This window comes from Felis catus, chromosome B4, assembly GCF_018350175.1.
Source record: "Felis catus isolate Fca126 chromosome B4, F.catus_Fca126_mat1.0, whole genome shotgun sequence".
NCBI classification, from domain to species: domain Eukaryota; kingdom Metazoa; phylum Chordata; class Mammalia; order Carnivora; family Felidae; genus Felis; species Felis catus.
The window spans coordinates 53,488,481-53,504,552 of NC_058374.1; the positions used below are offsets into that span (position 1 = coordinate 53,488,481).

The following is a 16,072-nucleotide window of genomic DNA, read 5'->3' on the forward strand; positions in this document are numbered from 1 at the left end:
GGTGTTGTAGAAGAATATGAGCTCTAAAATGTAAGGAGGTCTAAACACGAAATACCTCTTTGCTTACCAACTTGGATAATTCATCCTGAGGAGCCTCATAGGCTTCCTGTATAACCCGAAGTGAAGACAGTTGCCCTGTAGGGTTACTGTGAGGAACAAGTAGGATATTGGGGAGGCACTGGCCTTTATACACATTCTCTGTGTCTGGGCTGTTTGTCTCAGAAACATTTTTAATGTTTTCAATGTTAGTATGTATGTGTGTGTGTGTGTGTCCATTACGACATTGGACAATTTGACCCCAAGTTGCTGACAAATGACATTCTAGAGGTACTGCAAAAATACCGAGAAAGCTTAACCTTCTAGATGTTAAAATAAAACTTTTGCAGTGGTTCTATTTACCTTCAGTGGAAATTGTTGAAGAAGAAAAAATCATCAGGGAGTTAGAAAAAATTAAACTACTGCACTTTGAAATGATGAAGTAAAGAAGGCAGCTTGGAAAAATTCATGTCCAGAGACAGGTCAGTACTTGAAGAGAAAAAAAAACACATTTGCCGTGTAGCATACTGGACAGACTAGTGGACTGTGTCCAAAGTAGTAGAGCACACCGAGGCATCCAGTATAGTTATCTCCCTCCTTCTCTCTCTTTCTCCCTCCCTTCTCCCCCATTCTCCCCCTCCCCTTTGTCTCCCCCCTCTCCTCCCCCTCTTTTCTCTCACCTTCATTTCTTCTTCCTCCAGTTTCCCTGCCACCCCCCCTTACTCACTCACCTACAGATGTGATAAAGTCTCTGCCTCATTTAACAAAGGATACGACTATTGAGCTAAACCAGTGGCCTCAGAGAGCAGACACAAAGGCAGCATGCCTTGATAGAGCTTCTTGAGGCCTGCCTGGATCTTTAATGTGGGAATGCAGTGGACAGGAAGATTCTTTGAGTAAGGCATGGTTGCATTAATCTGGGAAGATTAATTTACAGCTGTGCCATGGTTCTTTTTCACTTGAGGCTTAGGGTATTCATCAAGACAGCATGTAGACTTAATATTTTTTTAAAGGACATGTTTGTAGGCAAAGAGAGCCTACAGGTTCTCAAGTGAACCCCAGCATCCATGTTTTTATCCTATAAACAGCAAAATTAGTGTTTAGTCATCCCTAGTTGGTTTCTCTCATTATGTCCAGATACATTCTACATGATCCATTCCCCACAGTGATAATCTAACTCTGATATTTGGAGTATCTTTTTATGGAATGGATAAGTTCCATAATGGATTAGGTCTCAGGACCACAATTTTTAATCCACTTCAGACTTTTAGAGTCAATAACCATTTACACAAGTGCTTTTAAAAAGGTTTCCCTGCCTATGAGAACAAAGTCACCTTGGGCTTATCACTTGCTGGAATAAAATAAAATAATTGAGTATACAAATAACCTAATTTGTATTGGTCAACATACAATGTGTTAATATATATATATATTCTTTTAGCAAACTTTGCACTGCATTCTCCTTTTTTATTTATTTATTTATTTATTTATTTATTTATTTATTTATTTATTTATTTATTTATTTTATATATGAAATATATTGTCAAATTGGTTTCCATACACACCCAGTGCTCATCCCAAAAGGTGCCCTCCTCAATACCCATTACCCACCCTATCCTCCCTCCCACCCCCTATCAACCCTCAGTTTGTTCTCAGTTTTTAACAGTCTCTTATGCTTTGGCTCTCTCCCACTCTAACCTCTTTTTTTTTTTTCCTTCCCCTCCCCCATGGGTTCCTGTTAAATTTCTCAGGATCCACATAAGAGTGAAACCATATGGTATCTGTCTTTCTCTGTATGGCTTATTTCACTTAGCATCACACTCTCCAGTTCCATCCACATTGCTACAAAAGGCCATATTTCATTTTTTCTCATTGCCACGTAGTATTCCATTGTGTATATAAACCACAATTTCTTTATCCATTCATCAGTTGATGGACATTTAGGCTCTTTCCATAATTTGGCTATTGTTGAGAGTGCTACTATAAACATTGGGGTACAAGTGCCCCTATGCATCAGTACTCCTGTATCCCTTGGATAAATTCCTAGCAGTGCTATTGCTGGGTCATAGGGTAGGTCTATTTTTAATTTTCTGAGGAACCTCCACCCTGCTTTCCAGAGCGGCTGCACCAATTTGCATTCCCACCAACAGTGCAAGAGGGTTCCCGTTTCTCCACATCCTCGCCAGCATCTCTAGTCTCCTGGTTTGTTCATTTTGGCCACTCTGACTGGCGTGAGGTGATATCTGAGTGTGGTTTTGATTTGTATTTCCCTGATAAGGAGCGACGCTGAACATCTTTTCATGTGCCTGTTGGCCATCCGGATGTCTTCTTTAGAGAAGTGTCTATTCATGTTTTCTGCCCATTTCTTCACTGGGTTATTTGTTTTTCGGGTGTGGAGTTTGGTGAGCTCTTTATAGATTTTGGATACTAGCCCTTTGTCCGATATGTCATTTGCGAATATCTTTTCCCATTCCGTTGGTTGCCTTTTAGTTTTGTTGGTTGTTTCCTTTGCTGTGCAGAAGCTTTTTATCTTCATAAGGTCCCAGTAATTCACTTTTGCTTTTGATTCCCTTGCCTTTGGGGATGTGTCGAGTAAGAGATTGCTACAGCTGAGGTCAGAGAGGTCTTTTCCTGCTTTCTCCTCTAAGGTTTTGATGGTTTCCTGTCTCACATTCAGGTCCTTTATCCATTTTGAGTTTATTTTTGTGAATGGTGTGAGAAAGTGGTCTAGTTTCAACCTTCTGCATGTTGCTACCCAGTTCTCCCAGCACCATTTGTTAAAGAGGCTGTCTTTTTTCCATTGGATGTTCTTTCCTGCTTTGTCAAAGATGAGTTGGCCATACGTTTGTGGGTCTAGTTCTGGGGCTTCTATTCTATTCCATTGGTCTATGTGTCTGTTTTTGTGCCAATACCATGCTGTCTTGATGATTACAGCTTTGTAGTAGAGGCTAAAGTCTGGGATTGTGATGCCTCCTGCTTTGGTCTTCTTCTTCAAAATTCCTTTGGCTATTCGGGGCCTTTTGTGGTTCCATATGAATTTTAGGATTGCTTGTTCTAGTTTCGAGAAGAATGCTGGTGCAATTTTGATTGGGATTGCATTGAATGTGTAGATAGCTTTGGGTAGTATTGACATTTTGACAATATTTATTCTTCCAATCCATGAGCAGGGAATGTCTTTCCATTTCTTTAAATCTTCTTCAATTACCTTCATAAGCTTTCTATAGTTTTCAGCATACAGATCCTTTACATCTTTGGTTAGATTTATTCCTAGGTATTTTATGCTTCTTGGTGCAATTGTGAATGGGATCAGTTTCTTTATTTGTCTTTCTGTTGCTTCATTGTTAGTGTATAAGAATGCAACTGATTTCTGTACATTGATTTTGTATCCTGCAACTTTGCTGAATTCCTGTATCAGTTCTAGCAGACTTTTGGTGGAGTCTATCGGATTTTCCATGTATAATATCATGTCATCTGCAAAAAGCGAAAGCTTGACTTCATCTTTGCCAATTTTGATGCCTTTGATTTCCTTTTGTTGTCTGATTGCTGATGCTAGAACTTCCAGCACTATGTTAAACAGCAGCGGTGAGAGTGGGCATCCTTGTCGTGTTCCTGATCTCAGGGAAAAAGCTCTCAGTTTTTCCCCGTTGAGGATGATGTTAGCTGTGGGCTTTTCATAAATGGCTTTTATGATCTTTAAGTATGTTCCTTCTATCCCGACTTTCTCAAGGGTTTTTATTAAGAAACATTGCTGAATTTTGTCAAAGGCCTTTTCTGCATCGATTGACAGGATCATATGGTTCTTCTCTTTTTTTTTGTTAATGTGATGTATCACGTTGATTTTGTGAATGTTGAACCAGCCCTGCATCCCAGGAATGAATCCCACTTGATCATGGTGAATACTTCTTTTTATATGCTGTTGAATTTGATTTGCTAGTATCTTATTGAGAATTTTTGCATCCATATTCATCAGGGATATTGGCCTGTAGTTCTCTTTTTTTACTGGGTCTCTGTCTGGTTTAGGAATCAAAGTAATACTGGCTTCATAGAATGAGTCTGGAAGTTTTCCTTCCCTTTCTATTTCTTGGAATAGCTTGAGAAGGATAGGTATTATCTCTGCTTTAAACGTCTGGTAGAACTCCCCTGGGAAGCCATCTGGTCCTGGACTCTTATTTGTTGGGAGATTTTTGATAACCGATTCAATTTCTTCGCTGGTTATGGGTCTGTTCAAGCTTTCTATTTCCTCCTGATTGAGTTTTGGAAGAGTGTGGGTGTTCAGGAATTTGTCCATTTCTTCCAGGTTGTCCAATTTGTTGGCATATAATTTTTCATAGTATTCCCTGATAATTGTTTGTATCTCTGAGGGATTGGTTGTAATAATTCCATTTTCATTCATGATTTTATCAATTTGGGTCATCTCCCTTTTCTTTTTGAGAAGCCTGGCTAGAGGTTTGTCAATTTTGTTTATTTTTTCAAAAAACCAACTCTTGGTTTCGTTGATCTGCTCTACAGTTTTTTTAGATTCTATATCGTTTATTTCTGCTCTGATCTTTATTATTTCTCTTCTTCTTCTTCTAAACAGCTGGGTTTAGGCTGCCTTTGCTGTTCTGCTTCTAGTTCCTTTAGGTGTGCTGTTAGATTTTGTATTTAGGATTTTTCTTGTTTCTTGAGATAGGCCTGGATTGCAATGTATTTTCCTCTCAGGACTGCCTTCGCTGCGTCCCAAAGCGTTTGGATTGTTGTATTTTCATTTTCGTTTGTTTCCATATATTTTTCAATTTCTTCTCTAATTGCCTGGTTGACCCACTCATTCTTTAGGAGGGTGTTCTTTAACCTCCATGCTTGTGGAGGTTTTCCAGACTTTTTTCTGTGGTTGATTTCAAGCTTCATAGCATTGTGGTCTGAAAGTATGCATGGTGTAATTTCAACTCTTGTAAACTTATGAAGGGCTGTTTTGTGACCCAGTATATGATCTATCTTGGAGAATGTTCCATGTGCACTCGAGAAGAAAGTATTTTCTGTTGCTTTGGGATGCAGAGTTCTAAATATATCTGTCAAGTCCATCTGATCCAATGCCTCATTCAGGGCCCTTGTTTCTTTATTGACCGTGTGTCTAGATGATCTATCCATTTCTGTAAGTGGGGTGTTAAAGTCCCCTGCAATTACCACATTCTTATCAATAAGGTTGCTTATGTTTATGAGTAATTGTTTTATATATTTGGGGGCTCCGGTATTCGGCGCATAGACATTTATAATTGTTAGCTCTTCCTGATGGATAGACCCTGTAACTATATTATATAATGTCCTTCTTTATCTCTTGTTACAGTCTTTAATTTAAAGTCTAGTTTGTCTGATATAAGTATGGCTATTCCAGCTTTCTTTTGGCTTCCAGTAGCATGATAAATAGTTCTCCATCCCCTCACTCTCAATCTAAAGGTGTCCTCAGGTCTAAAATGAGTCTCTTGTAGACAGCAAATAGATGGGTCTTGTTTTTTTATCCATTCTGATACCCTATGTCTTTTGGTTGGCACATTTAATCCATTTACATTCAGTGTTATTATAGAAAGATATGGGTTTAGAGTCATTGTGATGTCTGTATGTTTTATGCTTGTAGTGATGTCTCTGGGACTTTGTCTCACAGGGTCCCCCTTAGGATCTCTTGTAGGGCTGGTTTAGTGGTGACAAATTCCTTCAGTTTTTGTTTGTTTGGGAAGACCTTTATCTCTCCTTCTATTCTAAATGACAGACTTGCTGGATAAAGGATTCTCGGCTGCATATTTTTTCTGTCTAGCACCCTGAAAATCTCGTGCCAATTCTTTCTGGCCTGCCAAGTTTCAAAAGAGAGATCAGTCACGAGTCTTATAGGTCTCCCTTTATATGTGAGGGCACGTTTACCCCTTGCTGCTTTCAGAATTTTCTCTTTATCCTTGTATTTTGCCAGTTTCACTATGATATGTCGTGCAGAAGATCGATTCAAGTTACGTCTGAAGGGAGTTCTCTGTGCCTCTTGGATTTCAATGCCTTTTTCCTTCCCCAGTTCAGGGAAGTTCTCAGCTATAATTTCTTCAAGTACCCCTTCCACACCTTTCCCTCTCTCTTCCTCCTCTGGGATACCAATTATGCGTATATTATTTCTTTTTAGTGTATCACTTAGTTCTCTAATTTTCCCCTCATACTCCTGGATTTTTTTTATCTCTCTTTTTCTCAGCTTCCCCTTTTTCCATAACTTTATCTTCTAGTTCACCTATTCTCTCCTCTGCCTCTTCAATCCGAGCCGTGGTGGATTCCATTTTGTTATGCATTTCGTTTAAAGCGTTTTTCAGCTCCTCGTGACTGCTCCTTAGTCCCTTGATCTCTGTAGCAAGAGATTCTCTGCTGTCTTGTATACTGTTTTCAAGCCCAGCGATTAATTTTATGACTATTATTCTAAATTCACTTTCTGTTATATTATTTAAATCCTTTTTGATCAGCTCATTAGCTGTTGTTATTTCCTGGAGATTCTTCTGAGGGGAATTCTTCCGCTTGGTCATTTTGGATAGTCCCTGGCGTGGTGAGGACCTGCAGGGCACTTCCCCTGTGCTGTGGTGTATAACTGGAGTTGGTGGGCGGGGCCGCAGTAAGACCTGATGTCTGCTCCCAGCCCACCGCTGGGGCCACAGTCAGACTGTTGTGTGCCTTCTCTTCCCCTCTCCTAGGGGTGGGATTCACTGTGGGGTGGCGTGGCCGTCTGGGCTACTTGCACACTGCCAGGCTTGTGATGCCGGGGATCTGGCGTATTAGCTGGGGTGGGTAGGCAAGGTGCACGGGGGCAGGAGGGGCAGGCTTAGCTCGCTTCTCCTTAGGTGATCCACTTCAGGAGGGCCCCTGTGGCAGCAGGAGGGAGTCAGATCCGCTGCGGAGGTTTGGCTCCACAGAAGCGCAGAGTTGGGTGTTTGCGCGGAGGGAGCAAGTTCCCTGGCAGGAACTGGTTCTCTTTGGGGTTTTGGCTGGGGGATGGGTGGGGGAGATGGCGCTGGCTAGCGCCTTTGTTCCCCACCAAACTGAGCTCTGTTGTCCGGGGGCTCATCAGCTCTCCCTCCCTTTGTCCTCCAGCCTTCCCACTTTCAGAGCAGAGCTGCTAACTTATGACCTCCCAGACGCTAAGTCGCGCTTGCTGTCGGAACACAGTCTGTCAGGCCCCTCAGCTTTTGCCAGCCAGACTCGGGGGCTCTGCTTGGCCGGCGAGCCGGCCCTCCGCCCGGGCTCCCTCCCGCCAGTCCGTGGAGCGTGCACCGCCTCGCCGCCCTTCCTACCCTCTTCCGTGGGCCTCTCTTCTGCGCTTGGCTCCAGAGACTCCGTTCTGCTAATCCTCTGGCGGTTTTCTGGGTTATTTAGGCAGGTGTAGGTGGAATCTAAGTGATCAGCAGGACGCGCGGTGAGCCCAGCGTCCTCTTACGCCGCCATCTTCCCTCCTCCTGCATTCTCCTTTTTAATATCATCCTTTGTTTTCCTTTATGATTATTAAATAATCACTAATTGGATTCCACCAGCCTTCTCTTCATGCTGGCTTTTTTTTTTTTTTGGTCCTTTTGTTTTTTCCCATAAGTCTCTTAAATTTTCTTTCCTCCCTCTCTCCCTTTTCCCTTTCCTTCTCCTCTTTCTTCCTTACTTAACATGCTTCAAAAATAAAAAAAATATAAAAGTTATTTAATGAAAATTTGCCTTCCTATGAATCCTTTATTTGCTCAGTAAATATTTTACCTCTCCCATGCCTAAGGTAATCACTATTACTAATTTCTGTTTATCCTTTCAAAGAATTTGTAAGTATAAGCCAATAAAATTGTAGATTTTGTCCCCTCTTTTAAAAATACAAGTGGTAGCACACTTTCATTTAACAACAGATTATTTTCAATCTTATGCTATTAAAAAAGTTGCAAAGAATAACCACATAAATGCATCATTTTCCACACATGCAATTATACCTTAGGATAAATTCCTAGAAGTAATTTTGATATTATGAAAATGCTTTCCAAAGGGCTCTACCAGTTTATATTCCCATCAACAACAGATGAAGGTCTCTATTTCCCCAAATTCTTACCAATCACATGTATCCTGAACTTTTGGGTTTTCACTAGTCTGAAAGGAGTGGGGAGCACAATGTTTCCCAGTGCTGTTTATATTTGTATTTCTCTAATATGAATAAGGTTTTATTTTAAATGTTATTGAAATTTTTTAAATTTATTTATATTTTTAAAATACTTAAAAACCGTTTGTACTTGCTTTCTTGTGAGTGTTTCTTTTCATATTATTTACCTATTTTTTTTCTAATGGGTTATTGCTGATTTTCTTACCCATTGATAGCTCTTTATATGCCAAAGACATTAACTCTTTGTGACACAAATTTGGACTATATACTTTTTAGAATGTCATTTGATTTCTTGACTATGCTTATGATATTTGTTTTATTTTTTTGCCATGCAATAGATTTAATTTTTATGTAGTCCAATGTATCCATTTTCTCTTACAGTTCCTAAATATTGTATTATAATTAGGAGGATTTTTTTCCCAGTCTTATAAAAATAATTCCATGTTTTCTTTTATAGTTTTGTATCTCATATTAAGATATTTAATCAATTTAGATTTTTTTTTTCTGGTATATAGTATACATTATGTGGAATTTATCCAACTTTATTTTTCTATTTGGCTCCCCAGGTAAACCTATTCCTTGGTATTACTACAAAGCCCATATTTTGGAGACTTCCACTCTTGGGAAGAAGAGATAGATGTATTTTTTTCCATTCCTCTCCCTAAGGACAGCTGGAAACTCTGGGCGTTGTATGTAAAACACATATGAGAAGACTCTGAAAACTGAAAAGAAAACCACTAAGGATCTTGAGACCCAAAGAGCAACTCAGTGGTGAGTTCCTTGGGTTTTATTTTGAGCTTATATAACCCAGACTTGGAACTGAAAAATCAGGAAACTGAAAAATATCAATAGGCACAGACAAAAAAAATAACCCCGACAAAATCCAACTGTTTATAGCCAAATGACCAGGAAAGGGCAGCCTAGCAAGACACAAAATGTTTAGACAATAATCTCTCTACTCTAGCCAAAAACCACAGAAAAAATGTGGCCTTACCTTCACCTATACCACCAAAGTCTGAGGCTCCCCCACCTACCCCTTCCCCATGACCCATGGTATCAGGGAAGGCTCAATAGAGAATCAGGAATCTCATTCCCACCCAGCATTGAAGAATCTACCAGTCATCTGTGGTGTGGCATTACTACAAAAGTAGTAATGAGGCACTTCTACCCCTCCCATCTAGAGTGGTATCAGCAGAACTTACTGCAACCCAAGACTTTCACTAACACCTCCGATAACAATGATCCCCAACCTCGCCCTTCTGGTGTCAGCAAGACTGAATGAGAACCTGGTTTTGACCTGTACCTGCTGAGGTGACTCCTCCTTTTCCCCTGCCAGAGTTCTGTCAGAGGAAGCTAACTAAAAATGGAAGGTTTAAATAAGATCTAGAGTCTCATAAGTCTCCTAAACGTCCAGGTTTCAATAGAAAGTTACTTGCCATATGAAAAACTAAGAAAATCTCAACTCAGATGAAAAAGACCATCAGTAGATGCCAACATTGAGATGACAGAGATGTTAGAATTACCTGACAAATATTTTAGAGTAGCCATCATAAAAATGTTTCAACAAGTAATTATGAACATGCTTAAAACAAATTAAAAAATAGAAAATCTCAGCTAAGAAATAGAACATTACAACAAAGAAATAGGAGCTATAAAGAAAAGCTAAATGGAAATTTTAGAATTGAAAAAATGTAAAGGTAAGAACTCAGTGGATAGGCTCAATAGCAAAAAGGAGTGGGGAAGAAAGAATATGCAAAGTTGAATATAGAACAACAGAAATTACTCTGAACAATAGAAAGATAATAGATGGGGTAAAAATTAACAGAGCCTCTGGAGACCTCTGAGGCTATTGTAAAAAGAGATCTAACATTTATGTTATCAGAGTCCTGGAATGAGTGGGGGGTAAAAGGGAAGGCTGAAAAATACTTTAGAAATAATAGCTGAAAACGTCCAAAATTTGTCAAAAGACGTAAGCCTACAGAATCAGAAAGCTATGTGAAATCCAAATAGGATAAACACAAAGAAGTCCACAGCAAGATGCATAAATCAAACTTGTGAAAACTAAAGGTATAGAAAAAAAGTCTTGAAAATAGCAAAATAATACTTCACCTATAGGGGGGAAATAATTTCAGTGAGGGTAAATTTCTTATCAGAAACCATGAAAGCTGGAGGGGGTGGCACAATGTTTTCCCCAGAATTCCATATCCAGCAAATATATAATGCAAAGTATTTAATATATTTAAGAAAAATTTTATCAGGGCACCTGGATGGCTCAGTCAGTTAAGCTTCTGAATTCAGCTTGGCTCATGATCTCACAGTTTGTGAGTTCAAGCCCTACCCCGGGCTCTCTGCTGACAGCACAGATATGCTTCAGATCCTTTGGCCCCCTCTCTCTCTGCCTCTCCCTCTTACTCTCTGTCTCTCTTTCAAAAGTAAATAAACATTTATTAAAAAAACATTTTATCATATTAAGGTGAGTCCATTTAATCTTGCATTTTAAAGGATTGTTTCCAAGATAAACTTTTAATTATCAAAGTCTATAATACACTTTAATGCAGTGGTTCTCAACTTTTTCTTAGGAACTGTTTACAGTTTTAAAATTCATTAAGAACCCCAAAAGGTATGTTTATGTGAGCTCTACCTATCAATATTTCCTATATGAGAAATTAGAGCTGAGATATTTTAAAAATATTTATTGTATTTCAGAATAATGGTAATAACCCCATTACATGTTAACATAAATATCATATATTTAAAAGTATAATTATCTTCAAAACAAAATTTGCTTATGAGAAGGTTGGCATTGTTTTGCAAATCATTTCAATATCTGGCTTAATAGAACACAGCTGGAGTCTCACATGCTTCTGCATTCAATCTGTTAGGGTATATTGTTTTGGTTGAAGTGCATGTGGAAAATCTGGTTTCACACAGATATATAGTTGGAGAGCACTGAGTATTTTAATAGATTTTTGAGAAAATTGTCAATATCCTTTGACATTTTATCAAAGTTCAGCAAATACATCCTAGTTTTTAAAATAGTAGCCACAATGTGGATTCTTAAACCATATCAATGGAGTCTTGGTATTCTGTTGCATTAAAATCTATTTTGCTCTTCAAATGGGTCTTTCATCTGTATCACTTTTGTAAAATCATGCATTGGTCATTTGGAAAATACTGGTTCAGGGACTTATACAGGCCTTCCAAATATTGACCCATTTTATCAAATATATAAGAGACACTTTTCTCAGCAGCATTGCAGTTCTCATCCCCAAAACTCTTTTAAGTATTAGAAAGCTGTCAAGCTCAGAGTAGCAGATATAATTTTTCCAGGATTCTAATTTTTTGCTTTTCGGTGGTTTTTCCTTGAACTAATATGCTTACTTTGTTCATTTTCAAAAACATGTCTGCTAAATACCAAAATCAGATTAGACGTAGATTATCAATTATTCTTTCATGTGAAAATGGTTTCATGAAAAAAAAAAAGCAGATGGTTCCACTCACAGCTGAAACAATTTCACAAGCGCTTTCACTGAAACAATCATCACTCTTTGGTGTAGAACAGGAGTGTTCTCTGACCTTCTATTTTGTCATGTTTTTGTCAGTTTTTTTAAACATATCATCTGGGGCTGAGGTATAATAAATTAAAATTTTTTTTTTTTACCACTTCAACAAGGACATACTTAAGTAAAGCCGGAAATTTGTCTGTTTTTGCAAGTGTCTGACACAAGAAAGCAATGGCTGCTATTACAGTTAGGTGTCACTGCACTGATTTCTAAAATGGAAACAATTTTGCCCATTATTATTTGGCAGCACCAATGTAAATGTCTACGCAGTGAAATGAGCATATAATATTTTAGTAGTATTATGAAAGTGTATTTGATCACCTGAACCTTCTCAAAGTGTTACCAGGACCCTTAGATGTCCACAGATGACACTCTGAGAACAACTGGTTCAATGTTTAGCCAGTTTCTATTAGTTGTCTCCTGTAAGCAAGGGTACATTTAACATATTTTAACTTTTCTCTCTCTTTCTCCATCAACTGACATTGGTCAATAGTGCTATCTTTCTTCATATTTACTTTTGTACTGTTAAGTATGCTTAAACCTCTATTAATTGATCTGCCAGCATTAAATGATATCCTTTGACTCCAGAGATTACAGATGAGGTAATGAGCAAACCTACTTTACCTTCAACCTCCCCTCTCTTTCCTGGCAAATTTTTATTGGTTCCAACATTTCTGCATTTTCAGAGTACAGTTAGCTTTTGTTTTGTCACTGCAGTCCCTACACCTGTCTTAGCCTTTGTGATCATTGCCAATTTCTCAGCCACAGTTTCTCTATTTGTCTGACTGCCTGAAGTATTTCTCAAGAAGTGCTTACAGAAATGTTTCCCAAGTTTTTGTAGGCATCTTTTGAAAGATAATTTGGCTATATATTAAAACCTTTGTGTAAGCCTTCTTTTCTTGAGTGTGTGCATCTTGTACTCAAGAAAGTTGTTACCCTGTAGCCTTCTGCTGTTAAATACTATGCAGGAGAAACGTTAGGCCAGCCTGCTTTTCCCTTTACAAGTGACATAGTGTCCTTGTCTGGCTTCCATAAGGATCCTTTGTTCATTTTTGAAGTCTAGTATCTTTGAAAGAATATCTTTGTGTTGATCATTCTGTTCAACTTTTCCTGGTACTCAGGGTGTTCTTCCATTACCTACGTTAACATCTTTACTTAATGAAGTTTTTATTATAAATTAAATTTTTTTCCTGGTCCATTACTTTGTATGTCCTTGAATCTCAGTTGTATACAGATCTTCCTCCACCTAGGAGGGGTTATATCCTGAAAACCCCATTGTAGGTTGAAAATATCGGGGTGTTGAAAATGAATTTAATACACTTAACCAACTTAAATGTGCTCACAACCTTTGTATTAATGAGCCGATAGTTGGGCAAAATCATCCAACACAAAGCCTATTGAGTAATAGTGTGTTAAATATCTCATACAATATATTGAATACAGTGCTGACCGTGAAAAGGGAAATGATTATCAGGTACCGAAAGGCTGTTAAGTGTTGGGATTCTTTACCCTTGCGATCATGTGGCGGCCAGGAGCTGTGGCTCGATGCTACTGCCCAAAATCACAAGAGAGGAGGGTGCCACAGGCTAACCTGGGAGACGATCCAAATTCAAGGTTCAAAGTTTAGTTTCTATTGAATGAGCATTGCTTTCACACCATTGTAAAGTGAAAAAATCTTAAATGGAACCATCATAAGTCAGGGAATGTCTATATTGGAACTCCTTTACTTTTATCTTCTTATTCTATCATTTTTCTCCGAAACTTTTACAGTTTTTTATTTCTTCTTTTTAAACTTGCAATCTCTATTTGCTATGTCCCATGCTGTGTTTTTCATGAAGAACTTAAAGGAAACTATGCACTTTTTTTTCAGGTAAAGTGTGTGTTGTTATACAGATCTTTCTTTTCTTAAGTCAAGCTCAACAAAAGCATAAAACTACATATGCTTCTTGGAACAAGCAGTCAGTGCTCAGTAGTGTCGAATATCCCAGAAAAGTTAGTTCCTACCTGATGTTGAAAGATCTCATCTCCAGGAATGTAGAGCAAATCTGGAAGTTTATCTTTCTCTGCCCCCAATATTGATAGTAACAGTGTTAGTGATGGTGGGGATACGTTTGAAGCCACGATTCTGGTAGGTCTCTCAGCTTTGCAAATGTAACTCTCATTTGTGTATGAAATTCAAAGATCTAGTTCTATTACCATAGATCCAAACTCTGGTCTCCAATCCAGCTTTCCTATGATAAAACTAGTGTTTGGATCTGTTGGACTCACATTTCTCAGTTGTTTCTGACTTTATGTGGATTTGAGGGGCAAGGTAAGATTGATATGTTTGGCCTTCAAAACTTCTACCCCCTCTAATTTCTTCCACTTAAGCCTCTGTTCTGTCAGGTGTAAAGGGGATTTAAAATACACCTATATATATCTCCCATCCCAATACCTAGCACATGATATTTGCTTAACAAATGACAACAGCTCCCTCTTCCTCCACCCGAATATATACTATACTTTCTCTAAAAGAAGAGATAGGTCCTTTAGATCAGCTGTGGTTTCAGAAGTTGACTTGTAGAACTTTTTACACAGATATTTGCTGAATATTATATTCAGACACTATGCTTGATTTTTAGAATTCAGAAAGAGAAGATATTGTCCTTTCCCTCAAAAAGCTCAAGGTGAGGGTATGTGAGTAAAACATGACTAAGAAATTACTATGCAGTGTAATAAGTGTTTTCACTAAAGTATATCCAGAAGGCTAGGAAATCTAACAGCCTGGAAGAAGTGAAGAAGGTTTCTCAGAAAAGGTAACATTTCAGATACAGAAGGAAAATATTATAGAATGATATCAGGGTGTCAAACCACTCAAATAACTGTAAGTAATTCAATATGACAGGAGAGGAGGTTGGGCATAAAGAGAGATGATGCTGGAAACGTAGGCAAAAGTAGTTACCACGGGGTCTACTATGATGTGATTAAGCCATTTGGACTCCATGCTGAAGGCACAGGGGAGTCAGTAAGGATTTTAAACAGTTAAAAAAAATGTTTGCAACATGACACAGTGGACTGAAGTGGGGGAAAAAACAGAAGCTGGGACATTATAAGTCTATTAAGGAGTTTGATGAAAAATATTGGACTAAAGCAGTGGGAATGAAGAAGTAGAAATGAGTTTATTAATTATTAAGGAAGAATAATTGACTAAATTTAGTGATTATTTAAATGAGCAGGATGAAGGAAGGAGAGAGATTCAAAAATACATCTAGGTTTCTGACATAGATGGCTCACTTGATGATGAGGGAAAGGTTTTTGGTGAAAGATAAGATTTTAGTGTTGGTCGTGATGCGTTTTACATTGTTAATAAGCTTTTTATTTAAAATAGACTTAATTTTACAGGTTATATATATACACACATATATATAGTGTATTATAGGTTTAAATTTATGAAAAAATTATAAAGATAGTACAGAGAGTTCCAATATACACATCTAGTTTTATTAATATCATTCAGTAATCTGGTACATTTGTCACAAATAATAAACTAATAATAAACTATTATTAAGTACATATGTTTTTAGATTTCCTTAGTTTTTACTTACTGTCCTTTTCCTGTTTAGGAATTCTATCTAGGATACCACATTACATTTCGTCATTATTTCTTTTTAGGCAACTCCCGGCTGTGACAGTTTCTCAGACTTTTCTTGTTTTTGATGACCTTGAGAGTTTTGAAAAGTGCTGGTCAGGTATTTTGTAGAACATCTCTCTCCTAGGGTTTGTCTAATATCCTTTTTCTCATGATTTTATTTTTTTTCCTCATGATTCTCTCATGTGATTTTTTTCTATGCACATATTGCACATTCCAGTCTTTTCTACTTTATTCAAGTCCCTACTCATGACCCATTTATTCAAGCTGATATCTTCCTAATTTTCTAGAAATAACTACTATAATGCCTTGCATGGCTCTGTGTTTATTCACATTGTTACCTTCTTCCATCTTTTTCCAGAATGAATCACTTCTACTTCCTCTGATTTCCATCCCTTCAAATATGTCTCAGTAATTTTAATTTTCTCTTTTTTCTCTTGATTCTTCTCATTGACCTATAAACATGTTGTGGAAGTGTTTCATCTGAAAAGAATACTTCTTTCCATAATCTTTCTTTCCTCTGTTAACACCATGTTTTCTCTTCGTCTTGAAAAGATGATCTGAATTTCCTAATGCCCCTAAAAGAGAGAGAATTCTGACAACAATGCGCAGATGGGATGAGTTATTGACAATAGTTGCCCTGGTTTTCTGTCACGCATTATTAAGTCTCCGGCAATCTGGCTTTCATTCCTGTAACATTGTTGAAACTGGACTCTTGATTGT

General features: G+C 37.9%; 1 protein-coding gene across 1 annotated transcript in view; it reads left to right on the forward strand.

Annotated features, from left to right (window-relative positions):
• The window catches only part of PDE3A (phosphodiesterase 3A), a 537,920-nt gene that overhangs the window by 49,582 nt on the left and 472,266 nt on the right, over positions 1-16,072 (forward strand). Inside the window, exon 2 of the mRNA XM_045061473.1 lies at positions 8,725-8,929. The gene's annotated coding sequence lies outside the window, so the exon portion shown is untranslated. The remainder of the gene's footprint in view (positions 1-8,724; positions 8,930-16,072) is intronic.